Consider the following 14,175-nt stretch of genomic DNA (forward strand, 5'->3'; position numbering starts at 1 on the left):
CTCATAAACGAAAAACAAATGTCCTGCTATTAGAGAATATGTGTATCTTCACCCTGGGATGACACAAGAGTACGTGAAAATAAATCACCAAAAGTAGCATTGGGAGTCCCCACACCATCAGGAGCTACTGGTCTGGGGCACTCACTCTGCACCAGCACAGTCTAAAGCCCACACAGAGACGGTCAGCCCAGAACCACAGAACAATCCCAGGAGCTGAGTAGCAGCATTCACTCCACAGATGGGGCAATGGGGCTCAGAGCAGTGGTCCCCAATCCTTTTAGAGCACTCTCATTCAGAAAATAAGCATGTGCCCACAGTATGTGCATACTTAGCTCTAAAGTACACACAGACACCACTGTGAATTCCAGGACAGAAAACAATCTTGTCCCTATTTTCCTTTGAGGCACTTGCCCAAACTTTTGTTTTAGAACCAATTAGGAAGAAGAAAAAGAGGCTTTTTAAGAAAAAACTATTTAAAAGTTTTCCTCTTATAAAAAAGCATGAGTTTTGGAATAGAGACGTGGGTTTACATTCCAGCTCCATAACCTCCTGGGTATTCCCATGGGGGCTCTAGGAGGCACTGGGTATGGAGGCCCTGGCTGGGCTGCAAGCATCAGGTACACTGTCAATGCCATCGTCTCTTGCCTATCGCCTATTAACTGTGTGAGCATCGCCAAGAAACCACCTTTGGGGGCCACCGATGTACACAGGTAAATGACTCCGCCTCTCTCCACAGTGGTCCAGAAGAGGGCAAGCATTTCACCTGAGCTGCTCTCCCCCTGCTACTGCCGCCTAGGCCAAAGCAGCAAAGATTTTAAGACAGGAAAGACAGAAGCACTGGGAATGAGGATGAGAAGGAAATGTCACGCAGTGGCAGAGCAGCAGGGAGGAGGCACTGGTGGCCCAGAGCATGTAAAGTGTCACGCACCACTCCCCCCAATCCAAAGGCTGTTCATTTTTTAATACCATGAGACTGAATGAAGCATCCCAGGACATGAAAATGGGTTATGATCTTTTCCATCCTTCAAGGAAAGTTCTTATAACTGACTCATTAATTTTGGATGTCACATTAAAGTGTTTAATATTCTTGTGCTACCAGGAACTACGCTGACATAATTTAGACAATGGGATCTTATTTCCAACCAGAAGTTAAGTTCACGCAAAGGCTGAAAGGGAAGCCATCCTATCATCTTTGTTAGACAGGAAAAACAAGAGTTTACAGTCACTATCAATGCTGCTCCTCTGGGAATGCCTGCAACTTGGGAGCATTTGTGGTCACACAGATTTGTTTTCTTGGTGGTGGAGGTAATAATATTTATGGCAAATTTCCAGAACTTATAAATATATTTTTCCTACATATATGTGAGAAATCAAGCCTGAAGTTAGATATGCTTCATTTTAAGGAGGTCTTCAAATATTTCAATTTTAGACTCTTTAGTGTGGAGCCTTAGAAAACATTTTAAAAGTGTACTCAAAGACACTGTGCCACTCTCCAATGACAGTAAGACATGGTTCTCTCCCTAAAGCACCGATGTCAAGGACCAACTTCTAAATGTAAGTTTCCAAAAATGACTAGTAAGAATCTATGGGAAAGCCTCCAGGAGCTCAGGCAGGGAACTGGTTAAGTTATCACAAAGGGTCCTGTGCGTCTGGTCACAGACAGGCTCCCACCTGCTCCATCCCTTCCAGAGGCCTGAGGGTAGTTCATTCCCCATATCAGACTTCACTAATACTTAGCAGACAACAAGTGGTGAAGATAATTGATTTCTTCACAAAAGAAACACTCTTGAAGTGGGGCCAAAGTAGGACAGTAAAACCCAGCACAGGTGCGCTGTTCCAGCAGAGAACGTAAAGACACATGCAGCCACGGCTTCCACCGCACCATCTTCCATTCATTTTTTTCTTCCTGGTCAAAGATATAAATTACAGGTAACATCCTCTCCTACACAATTTTTTTTTTTTTTTTTGAGACAGGGTTTTGCTCCATTGCCCAGGCTGGAGTGCAGTGGTGCAGTCACAGCTCACTGCAGCCTTGACCTCCTGGGTTCAAGCCATCCTCCCACCCCAGCCTCTTGAGAAGCTGGAACTACAGGTGCTCACCACCATGCCTGGCTAATTTTTGTATATTTTGTAGAGACAGGGTTTCGTCATGTTGTCCAGGCTGGATGCTAACTCCTGGGCTTTAGCGATATGCCTGCCTCAGCCCCTAAAGTGCTGGGGTTACAGGCGTGAGCCACCATACCCGGCCAGGCTCACTCTTGTTTATTCGTACATACAAGGTAGCCCGGAGGCATCTACTTCTTCCTGACCTAAGTATGTGACACATAGAAAAATCAGCACCTCCTTTCTTCTGCCTAGTTGACAGTTCATGTAATTTGGATTTGGGGGAAGAACAAGGACTCATATAGATGAAAAAGGGTCCAACTAAGAACCTGCACATCAGGGGCCCCAGGTGGAACTTTGTGAGCCTGGTTTGAGTATTGTAGGTCAAAATGCCAAAAGCCCAGCAAGAGAAGAGCCCAGACAGGATTCATGGAAAGAAGAATACAATTTCCTCCTCAAGCTTTCTTGAAATTGTTGTTTGTTATGGCATGTGGGGTGTTAGATGGCTTTCTAACATACCAGGAGGAACTGAACTGTGGCTCCACTGAAAAGGGTACTAAAAACACCTAACCTATACAAACTTTGGGGAAAATCCACTCCTTTGAACTTGGCTTTTATGTATTTTATTCTATTTTTATTTTTTTAGAGACTGAGTCTCACTTTATTGCCCAGGCTGGAGTGCAATGGTGTGATCTCAGCTCACTGCAATCTCCACCTCCCAGGTTCAAGTGATTCTCCTGCCTTGGCCCCCCGAGTAGCTGGGATTACAGGCACGCACCACCACGCCTGGCTAATTTTTGTATTTTTAGTAGAGATGGGGTTCTGCCATGTTGGCCAGGCTGGTCTCGAACTCCTGACCTCGTGATCTGCCTGCCTTGGCCTCCCAAAGTGCTAGGATCACTGCACCTGGCCAGCTTATAAAATACTATAGCTTGCTCCCCTGAATGTTGAATGACATTATGTAGTCAATGAAAACATTCCCAAGACTGGGGGACACAAGCCTCCCTCTGAATCCTCTGTGCCAGGCACAGGGGGTCCTGGCATCGAGGGCCTGAAGCTGGGAACTCAGGATGGCTGTTGCCATCTGGACCGCGTTCCGAGCCACCATGGAAGCTTTATCACAGGTATGCCCACACATTCTCCCCTCTCATTTTAGAGCACCCTGTAAGCTGGGTATTATTAATATCTTCTCCCTTTTACAAAAGAGGAAACAGGGCCTCAGAAAACTTCATTAACTTGCCCAAGAGCTAAGTGAGCAAAGCGCCTACTCAGGGCTCCGGTCCTATTCTATTCCAGGGCTGCCTGGCTTCCAGTAAGAGCTCAGAAAGGTGCAGAAGGCAGACACTTCCTTTTTCATAAATTAGAAAACAACAAGTGGGTGTGAAAAATTTCTTCAGGTTAAAATTACACTACTGTCAGGCAAAAGGAAAAACTAGTATAGATTTTACCTCAGGGGATAATAATATATCTAGAACAAAGGATGCAAGGAGATCTTTTGTGAATTAATCTGGGTATTGAGTCATCCTCAATACATGAAGATCAATACAATAAAATTTCAACTTATAATTCAGTCAAAAGGTGCCTGACTTATACAAGCAATCTATAGGAATGTGACATTAAATCTTTGCTTCTGCTACCTAAGATGCAAAATTTGTGAGGTGCAATATTTTTCTTCTCTTTAACTTCATCCACACCTGAAATCTCCTGGGATCTCAACATCTCTGAAACTGAAAAAAGGGCAGTCTGAAAACCTACTCCCCTTTTTAAAAACCCAAGTACATAAACGGCTCACAAAAGAGATCATACTGCTGCAAAAGAGTTTACATCTGATGAAGAAACACTGAAAAACTGACTTCCACTTCCCACAAGGCACAAGGTGCCTGAGGCTTGACAGGGGCATTCTGAAGGTGACTGACTATCTAGCTTCTATTCTGCTAGGAGCTAGGGCACCAGGAAGCACTTACTTAGCTATAGTAACTCTTCAAACAACAGGAAGACCATTACCCATTCTAATCAAATGCCTTACCTTCACAGTGTATTTAGTTGCTTAAAGACTCAAACATTACAAATGTTTCTTTAAAACTATAATTGAAGACACTGACTATAATAGTGTTTCAACATGCTAACTTTACCTATATAACTTGACACATGGTAACTTCAGCTGTGTAACTTAGTGATAGGAAAAAAGTGATTTTCTACTGACAAATATATTAATCAATGAAAACTACTAAGTCTCTTTTATTTTCCTTTTTTGGCCTTGCCTGTCCACAAAGCCAAGTAGAAAACCCACTGTTAGCAGCATTTTTGTACTGTTTTCTCTAGTCTTCCTTTAGTGTGCAAATTTTTCATAATTAAAATCATAATGTTCTTGGAATTCTATAGCCTACTTCTGTGGGTTTGTCATAACGATCATTAAAACTACAACAGAGTCATAATTACGTTTCTTAATCTTTACCTATCCTGTTTTGGAAAACAAGCTGGTATAATATAAATCATTAACAAACTATTCTTTTCTAAATATATAAACACAATTTATCTTAGAAAATATAAACTTTATAGTTGTTTATAATACAGATTTATATTTGGTAAAGGGGAAAAATAAATCATCAATAATTTTACATAGCTCTGCTTTCTTTAATGCTAACTCACTATAGTTTAGTTATAAATTTAGCGATTCCTCTGGCTTTTATCATGATTTTGAACTCAAAGCAAACTTTGTTTTTATGAACTGAAAAAAAACAAATTTTGTTTTTCCTACATAACAACTGAACCATATAAAAACCACAGTGCCCTCTCTCATCTGTATCTAATTTACAAAAACATTTAAATTCCAAGAGTAAGTACTATATAGTCCAACTCTTTCTACAGTATTTTTATCTCAGCCTAGGAAAAACAGTATTTAACATCACAATATGTACCATTTTTTAGTGCCTGCTAGTTACTAAGCACTGCACTAGCTGCTTGACATACATTTTCTTATGTACTCTTCACAAGAATACCCATAAAGGTACAGATGAGCCCAATTTATAGATACGTAACTCGAGTTTAGCAATGATAACTGACATGTTGTAAGGTTAGGACAACTAGATTAGTGGGGAGTGTACTGGTACCAAGTCTAATTTCAAAATTCACAGTTTTAACGACTAATAGTACTACCTCATGGTACATTATTCTACCTCTCACTGGCTGGAGACATATTATTGTATAGCTGGGAGAATAAAAAAGATTAAGAACATCACAGTGCAAATCCTCAATTTATTTTCTCAAACATATTTTCATAATCACTAGACACTTCACCTTCTAACAGCATCTGAATTCAAAGACTAATAGATTAGCAGTCTCCCTAAAGAGGTGATCCATGAAATTAAAAAGGAAAAAAAAAGAGATCAGTGATTCTAAACGTCTATTCTAGAGTCTATTTATAGGAGTTGTAGTCCTAAGAAACAAAAATGTACATTTTAAAAGAAATTGCATTAAAGAGTGTATTCTAAAAGCAATTTATGTAAAATTTGCAATAACAAAGTTATTTTTTCCTACAGGAATTCCACTAATCAAATCTTTTTCTTTTTAACAAGCTGTAAAATCTAAATGCCACTAAACAAAGTGTGCGTTTCTTTATCTCTGGCTATGCTCAAGAGTTGTCCTCTTCCCCTGCTACTACCAGCTCTGTCACAGATCGGCAGCATCTTCTGTGCTTCATGGCTTTTCCAACATGTGGTTATGATGGGCAGGCAACGCACTGAGCCACTCAAAGCATTGGAGTTGGCAGCAAACACTCCTTTACCTTTTAAATGCTGGTTCCTGATCAGCAAGTAGTTATAATCAAAAGCAGCCTGCACAACACAGGGCATGACTCTAGCCAACTGCACTACATACAGATCCAGTTACGCAACGTGCAGTGTGGGAGAAATGCCTGTGCAGTTATGAGGACTTCTAATAAGAACGTTTATTTTCTATTTATTACAAAGATAGCACGTAAGCAAAGTCCACATTTAAGACTTATTGCAGACCTCTTTTTCTTGAATTATATTTAGAAAGACTGAGAGCGTATGACAGTGGAGACGGTGTCCCATTTATATCATCTTCCACTTTTCAGATCAGTTCCTTGTATAAACTAAGAAATCGATGATTGTTGAATAAACGGTAGTTGAAGAGTCCTACAGGAGAGTTAGACCTGGAAAAGGATGCATCTTTCTCCTAAAGGAAAATGTGCTGCAACAGCAGTAGAGACAAAGTCTTCAGCAGTTAAACCTACCAACTACTCCATAATCTAACTGCGGAATTGCTCAAACAAAATTTAAAGTTATTTTTAATTAGAATCTGCGTATAACATAAGAAAGCTCAACTAAATCCACAGTGAAGAAACAATATTTTAGAAGACGAGTTCAATGTTTTAATGATATGTAGTAGAAAGTGAATTAAATCAGCTTTATAATTATACTTGAAGAATCTCCTAGCCTACAAAATTATTCTTTAGAGAATCCATTTTCCCACGAGATATGCAAAAACTAAAACAAACCACAACACGTGGGCCAGATGTTTCTTCAATATGAATTATAATCACCTGAAATGAGTCTCAGAGCTACTTAAAAGAATAAAGCAGATTATACAACTTTGGCACACTACATAGAAGGTGACAGAGGTTTTTAATTTGTGTGTGTGATTTTGTTTGGTAACTAAGAATGTCAAGGATAAACCTGGGAAGTTGTTGGCCTCCTCCCTCTGATTTCTCCTCCACATCCAACTGGTATACAGGTCTCACAGATCCTCTCTCCTCCATATACTGAATCTCTCCCACCCTCCTCACCCCTGATCCCACCTCTCGCCATGGCTGGATGGGATCTGCAGCCTCCTTACTGGTCTTTTCCCTCTAGTCTTTTACAATCCAAAATCCAGTACCCTCCCCACAACCACTGTCTCTAAAATGGCCTTGCTAAAATGACACTGTTATTTTACCCCTCAGTGGTTTTCCACAGCCTTCAGGAAAGAATTCAGAACATCAAGGCAAAGATGGTTTATCGTGATGTGGCCACTATGCATGTCTCCAACTTTATTTTGGCTTCATAACAGACTCCAGCTGTCTGGTAATTCCCCTGCTGGGTGAGGATCTCCCTACCTGGATGTGTTTGCATGCACAACTCTCCCCCACACTTCCTCCTTCTGTTCACAGTCCCCATCTCCTCTCTGCCCAGAACCCTCCTAGGCCTAAGCCTGCTCTCCACGTGGTCATGTGGCCGTGAGTCCTTCCCATGGGGTCACAACGCAGTATGTGCTTGCTGCCTCACCGTGGGATGAACCATCTAGCTCTAGCTTTACTCAAAACAGTAAACAGAAAAGTTAGACTTGTTTAAATTTGTAAATCCAATATAAACTTCACAAGTAGGTGATGAATGGACCTACTATCACCAACCCCCTCTGTCAAAAACCAGTTTTTAAATTAAATTAAATTTCATTTAAATGCAATCTACAATTTACTATTTTCTAAGTAAGCTAACAAAAGTAGTATAACTACTTCAGTTGTTTCATTTTCTTAAACATTTCAAACATTAAAACAAAAATCCTGGGCAATGCCTATGCCATCCGAATTATCAAATATTAACTTTCAAAAACCTACAAACAAGGGATTACAAGACTTTTCTCAAACTCTGAAAGGAGGAAGGGCATTAAAAGGTCCGGAAACCCAAGCACAACCACAGCATTCTGAATTATCTGCCAGTGGGGTAGGTCATATGGCCCCCCAAAACCTAAGAATTAAAATCAAAGCAATTATTTATAATGTAGTACAGATGAGTATAGATTTATAACTCCTGGGGAAGAGATTGCTAATGTTCCCTAATATCCTTTTTCTCTCCTTCTTCCTCAATAACAGAACCCTTTCATCTTAGTAGGCCACATAGCCTATCAGAGGAAAGATTTCATTTCCCAGTTCCTTTGCAGCTACATATGGCCAGAAGACTGAGTAAGGGCCATACGATATAAGATGGAAGTGTTGAGGGGCAACTTCCAGGAGCCTCCCCACGGCCTGGAACACCCCTCCCTCCTCCCCCCTCCCCCCTCCTCCCCCCTCCTCCCCCCCTTCCTCCCCGCCCCACCCCGACAGCCAAGAGGACGAGGCCACGCCTCAGGGACCGCAGTGCGCTGAGCTGAAGAAGCCTGGATCTCTGCGCATGTCTAGTTCTGGTCTGCCCAGCCCACCCCTGGATGTAAGATAAAAACAAATCTCTCTCTCATTTAAGTCATGGTATTTGGGGTTTCTGTTACATCATTAGATGAACCTATCCTTCCGATTACTGTTCTCTTGAACAAAAATAACTATCCTTGAGACATAACCTTGTCTGCAAGAAAAAAAAAAAATAACAGCACCTATACTAGATATACTTGCATTAAAGCCAGTGTATATGTGACTAGATCAGTCAACCTGGATTTAAAATATATTTAGGTAACAGCTTACCTACAAACTTAAATAAATCTAGACATATGACAATAGAACTAATATATTTTCCCAAATATTGGAATTCTGAAACTTTCTGCTATGGTTTGAGTATCTGTCCCCTTCAAACCTCATGTTGAAATTTAATCCCCAATGTGGGAGTATTGAGAGGAGGGGCCTTAAAGAGGTGACTGGGTCATGAGAGCTCTGCCCTCATGATCGGATTAATCCATTCATGAATTAATAGATTAACGAGTTATCATGAGAGTGGGACTGTGGCTTTATTAGAAGAGGAAGAGAGACCTGAGCTAGCATGAGCGGGCACTCAGCCCCCTGGCCATGTGACGCCTGTGCCACCGTGGGACTCTACAGAGTCCTCACCAACAAGAAGGCCCTCAACAGATGCAGCCCCTCAACCTTGACTTCTCAAACTCCATAACTGTAAGAAATAAATTCCATTTCTTTAGACATTACCCAGTTTCAGGTATTCTATTACAAGCATCAGAAAATAGACACACTTTGCTCAGTGGTTTGTCTGTGGTTTGTCTGAGCATGCAGCAGTCTTGACTCAATTTCCACCTGACAGCTAATCTGTCATCTAGGATGCCCCATCTAATTCCCTTACACAAAGAAGAGTGGAAAGGCAGATTGTGATATCAGGCCAGAACCAACAAAATAAAGTTTAACAACATATGACAGAGAAAATCTTGAGTGCCCAAAAAGACAGTCAGCAAGGTTAAAACACATTAGGACCACATAATACTATCATCTACCCCAACTGGGAGATTAGCACAATTTAAACAAAGAGAAGGAAGAAAGGAGAGGGAGACAGACAAAAACAGCTGGGAGAAAAATGCCAGAGTATGATGACTTGCTTGTATGTTCTCCTTTATAAAGAGTTCTAAGTTTCAAACTGCATGTTAATGATGTTCCTAAAAGCATAATATATGAACAATTTGGTCTGAAGGGCACTGACCATTGACAAGAAATCATTTAGTGGGAAAAAACTAGGCAAAATTTTTAATTAGCAAAACGTAAAATAAATCAAAACTCTGTTTTAAACATTTTAGACCACAACTTATACTCAAAACCATCCAAAGATTATTCCATTAAAAAACATTAATACAAGCCACTCTAATAGTTGCCTATTCTTTGAAAAAGTTGTTACTCTTTCTAGTGCTATGCCACAAATAAGAACACTTTCAACAACAGTAAACTGCTGTATAGACATCCCTTTACATCTACTTTTATATTTAATAATCAACCTTGATTATATACCCATACTTTATATTTGCTCTCATTTAACATGACATAATGGCAAAATAATTTCTAGCAATTTTTTCCAAATTGGAAGCTTTTTTCCCTTAAAGCTTCAAATTAAAAATTTATTTCGGGAAACTAACTGGTCCTTAGCTGCCACATTATGAAAAGACTATTCTTATACAGTAACAATTTTTTTAAGTATATAATATTTTAAATCTAAGGTACTTAAAATTTTTGATTTTGACAGAGATTTCAACAAGGTTTCAACAAGATTAAAGTAAATCATGACTATCAAGTTCTGAATAGATACTATTCTACCCTGCTACCCAGAGGAACTTCAGAACATTATTTGAAGAACAGAGATTCAAACAACAAATGCATTCTATCACCGCCAAGTTAGTTCTGTATATTTGAAGCCCTAAGGCATAAAAAAGAGAAGTATCTCTAAACAGGAGAACATCTACCCATCTACTGTAGAGATGTGTAAAGATTCAAAAGATAACATCCCTTGTTAGTGCCTCAATAATGCTAATTCTCTTCCCTCCATCATCTGAAATAGGACTGTCTCCCTCTGCTCCCTCCTGCTATCTGTGGCACACAAGATCATGGAGAAAGACCAGGGAATACTCTGACCATGTTTAAAGAATGGTTCCGCTTCGTCCCCACTATCTAGCCCCACTTCCACTCCCAAATCACAAGTTTGGACCATAACAAGTCAAATCTTTAGTTAAGAGGAAAACACTTATTCGGCATGAATTGGACACCTCACCCCACCCCTGAATTAGCAATTCCTTTCAATAAACATGTATTTGCTAAGTTAGTTGATCTGAGCTAGTCTGGACAGATGTTTTAGTCTCACTAGTAGAAGGAGTATCGGCAGGAAAGTTTTCCATGCTTTTAGTGGTAGACAGTCCCACCTGGTTACTTTCCCTAAGTAACCATCCCATCCTGGCTCTTCAGGGCCTTGCCTCCATCAATTACCTGGCCCAGGTGGCCAATGGCCTTCTCGCTGCTGCACCCACTGCATACTTTTCAGTCCTTCCTTCCTCATCCTCTCGGCTTATTTTACACTGCTCACCACTACTCCATCCTTCCTGAAATATACTTGTTTTCCTTTCCTTCCCTAACAGCACATGTTCCTGGTTTTCACCTAATTTTCCAGCCAGTTCTCCCTAGAGTTAAGCAGTTAAGGTCTTAACTGCTACCACCCCACCCTCCCTGGGTAAAATCTACTCCTCTTCTGTCAGCCCATTCCATGTTTTGTCAGAGTCCATGGCAGCAGGTGGTTCTCAGCCTTTCTTGGATCACACAGCTCTTTGAGACTCCTGTGGAAAGCATGCGCTCTTCCCCTACTGCATACAATTGCAGGGAGTTAATCCAAAACCTCCCCAGTGAAGAGCTCCTGTTCTATACACTTTTTCAGGTAATCTCATCCCCTTCCACGACTTCCACTCTCATTCCACTGATTACTTTAAATATCTCGCTCTAGCTTACATCTTACTCCTGAACTCCAAACCTATATTTCTAGCTTTTGAATTTCTCCTTGGCTAGAACGCAGAAACATAAAATTCAATGTGTCTAAAAAATGAACTCCTCAGTGCCACCCCAATCCTGTTCCTCCATCTACATTCCTGTGTGAGTCAATGGAACACATCCAGCTGCAGTTCGGAAGCCAGACTGCCAATCTTGATGTGACTCATTCGCCACCAGCTCCATGCAATCATTAAGTCCTGTCACTTCCATATTTTTAATAACTAAAAAAACTGGTCTTCTTTCCTCTGTCCTTGCTATCACCATTATTACCTAGGGAACAACTGCCTCATCTCTAGAGTGATCTAAGAGTTCCCACCTGGTTTCCTTGCCTTTGAACTTGCCACACAGCAGGCAGGGTGACGTCAAACACAAGCCTTCTCACGGTAGCTGCCTGTTCAGTCCTCTGCTTCCATTATTCCGGGAAAATGTCCTCACTCCTTAATGTGACAAGCTTCCTTGTCACATTCCCCTACCTCAGCAGCCACATCTCTCCCAACTCACCCCTTCAGCCTCCATCCTCAGCCTTACAGGGGCCAAGAGCCACTCGGCATGGGTGGCTACTGAGCCCCAGGAAGGGGGCACATGCAGACTCAGTTGTGCTGAGTGTGAAACACTTGCCAGATTTTTCAGACTCAGTGTGAAAAAAATGGAAAATATCTCATTAGAAAATTTTACACTGATTACTCGAAATAATGTAGAAATATTGGGTGAAATAAAATATTATTAAAATTAACTTCACTTTTTTTAACTTTTCAAAATATGGCTACTTGAAATTTTTACATTTCTCCTGTGTTGCTCGCATTACAATTTCACTGGGCTGTGCTCCTCTAGGCAACAGAATTCCATGCAGATCCCCTGCTTTGTCCCTTCTGGCAACGCCATCCACTCGACGGCATTTGTTAGGTGCTACCTTGAGGTGGGCACCAAATGTGAGCTAACAGAAGGCCAGCAAAGCACAAAGCCCCGCCCTCCTCCTCCTCATCACATGGGTCAGCTCCTGCTTAAGGCCTCAGCACAGGCCGCCTGCCTCCAGGAAGACAGTCCTGATTTCACCACAACCAAGATAAACACTTCACTCATCTTTCCCCAACGGATGCAGAGCTCGGTCCTATCTAAGCATGCAACACACTGTGCTGTCATTTTCTGTACTTGTCGGTCCTCCCACTAACAGATTCTAGCTCCATGAGGGCAGAAACGTACATCACCATAGCCTAGAACAGGACCGGACACAAAACAAATGCTCAATAAACCTTTAATGAACAAATTAATAATTAATACAATTAGTCTTGTTGTTCCAGTTCCGCTCTTGGCTGATGACTGACAGCTGGAGATTTGAGGGCAGACGCTGAAAACCTTTGGGCTAGAGCAGCTGCCCTCCTCAAACCTCCCCACACCAAACATAAGAGACTAGCACCACATGTTTTTTTTGGCCAGCCCAGTTTTTGTTGTTTTTTTTTTAAGTTATACTTTTTGTCTTTAAAATTAGGATGACCAGACCAGAAAAAAGTGAAGTTGATATTTTGGAAGAGAGGAAGAAGAAAATATGAAACAGGTTCACTGTGCACTGGTTACCAACTTGGCTGAATTTGGAGAAACAGAACACCCACACACAAGAGGCTATATGAAGCAGATTTATTACTTACAGATAGGAAGCAAGGGACAACAGAGGCCTGGGATCCATGGCAAGCCAGTCCCCCAACGTGCAAGAAAGCAGCCCAGGGCAGATGAAGTCTCATCTGTGCATGCCTCACTTCCAAGGCAGCTGAAGGACCCCAGGAAGTAGCCCACCCTGAGTTTTACACCCTGGGGGCCACATGATGTGCTGGGCTAATGTGCTGAAGCTCACCCTGCTGTGGGGAGGAAGGGAGTGTGGAATGGAGCCCAGGCTATTCCAGGCTGTCCTTCCCTATCTGGGGATATTACATTCCCGGCATATCTACAGTTATTCTTGTAAACTACAAGTGAGAAAGGAGACAGAATTGGGTCTGTCCAAGGCCACCAGGAGAACTGCCCTGCAGACAGGGCAGAAAGTCCAGCCGCAGCTCTGTGGAAGTCCTTCAAAGTCCTCTGAGGAATGGGCCTCAGGTACTGTACTAGCCCAGGTCATCCTCCCACTCTGGCTTCACTCAGCAGGTAAAGGAGAGACAACTGGCCAATGAACAGGCCAGGCAGGAAGCAAGGGAGCTTCCTGCACCCAGGAATTTGGAAGGGCATACCCAAACCATGTCAGCTGATGCGGAAAGCTGAGCTAGAACATCATGATGACATAGCTCAGCCTATGCCTCTAGAGCAATCATGACAGGGTCTTGGGCAGGAAAAGCAGTCTACAGAGAAGAAGTGAACAGCCTGGCTATGAATGTAGAAACCACGCGAGAATGGGAGGTGGAAAACACTACTGCCTGGCTCACTTCCCGCCAGCTTTCTGGTCTCCAGTTTCAGTGGACTGTGTGACTTCACTTAACTTAGATTCTGTGAGCCACCTGATACCCTTGTCACATGTCTCCTTATATTTAAGCTAACTTCGGTAGGTATTTGTTTCTTGTAAACAAAATGTTCTTGGAGAAGAACAAGAAAAACATGTCTAGACTTAGTTCAACTAAGATATTCTCACTAGCAGTATCAATTACATTCCTGTTTTGTTCTGATGGATCTTCTAGTGGCTAACTTGTTTCTATAATACATCATTTACATTATTTCTTAAGGTACAGCTTCTTGAATTTATTAAAATATTGCAAAGATTTTTTAGATTATCATTTAAGAATCAATTTTACCAAAACCATGAGTCTGAGTACGCACTATATATTGCATCAATGGACCTCAGTTACGTAAGAGAACATCCTACCTCT

The 14,175-nt window shown here is 41.5% G+C and overlaps 1 protein-coding gene across 4 annotated transcripts in view; it reads right to left on the reverse strand.

Annotated features, from left to right (window-relative positions):
* The window catches only part of ATP6V1H (ATPase H+ transporting V1 subunit H), a 116,761-nt gene that overhangs the window by 771 nt on the left and 101,815 nt on the right, over positions 1 to 14,175 (reverse strand). The gene's annotated exons all lie outside the window — the stretch shown is intronic.

Source organism: Pan troglodytes, chromosome 7 (assembly GCF_028858775.2).
Source record: "Pan troglodytes isolate AG18354 chromosome 7, NHGRI_mPanTro3-v2.0_pri, whole genome shotgun sequence".
Taxonomy (NCBI): Eukaryota; Metazoa; Chordata; class Mammalia; order Primates; family Hominidae; genus Pan; species Pan troglodytes.